A 799-nucleotide genomic window follows, 5' to 3' on the forward strand; every position below is an offset into this window, starting at 1 on the left:
ATAAGTGGCAATTTCCTGCTGTTGTTTGTAATGATGGGAGAGGGAGCGGTGGGGAATGAGCACTCTGACGCGCAGGAAGAAGTGTTGCCACTGACCAGAGTCAGAGAACAGAGGACAGGGATTAAAGGAATCTAATGAAAAGCAGCACTTCTGCTCAGGACGTTCAATAACAACTGCAGAAACCCGATGTGTCGGGCAGTGTATCTGGAAAGAGAAACAGAGATAATATTTTATGTGTGGAACACTTCTGATGAAGAACTCGAGTTTCCTAAGTCTAATCAAATTACAGGCCTGGTTGGCAAAACAGGCTTTCGGAACTTTGAATTGTTCCAGCATGAAAGCATTCATAATGTATTCAGCAGGATTTAAGCCTACGTGGGGAAACCCCAATGGATTTCTAATCCATCGCCTTAACCACTCGGCCATGACTATACAGAGGGCTGGACCCTTGAGCATTGAGCAAATCAGCCGTGATCTCATTGAAAGCTGCCGCTGACTTCAGTTAAATGCTTCCATCTCCTTTCATACCTTTGCTGTCATTTGTAAGGTGCGAGACACCAATGTAAAAGAAGAAAAGCACAAAGTTAGGAAAAGATATTTGCAGTCAAATAGAGTCATAATTATTTATTGAAAGGAAAATCACACTTGACAATTTGCTAGATCTCTTTGCGAACATGACCAGCAGAGGTAATCAAGGGAGCTATTGATCTGAGTATTCTTGGACATGAAACAAACAAAGGTTAGTGACATATTCATTTCTTTTTCTGGCGAACGAAATGGTATTTCCTGATGGTTACAA

General features: G+C 41.8%; 1 non-coding gene across 1 annotated transcript; it reads right to left on the reverse strand.

Moving 5' to 3' along the window:
• Positions 1-350: 350 nt before the first annotated feature.
• trnas-aga (transfer RNA serine (anticodon AGA)) lies at positions 351-434 on the reverse strand. Its single transcript has one exon. It is a non-coding gene; the product is annotated as a tRNA-Ser (tRNA).
• Positions 435-799: the final 365 nt, after the last annotated feature.

Source organism: Chiloscyllium punctatum, chromosome 18 (assembly GCF_047496795.1).
Source record: "Chiloscyllium punctatum isolate Juve2018m chromosome 18, sChiPun1.3, whole genome shotgun sequence".
NCBI lineage: Eukaryota > Metazoa > Chordata > Chondrichthyes > Orectolobiformes > Hemiscylliidae > Chiloscyllium > Chiloscyllium punctatum.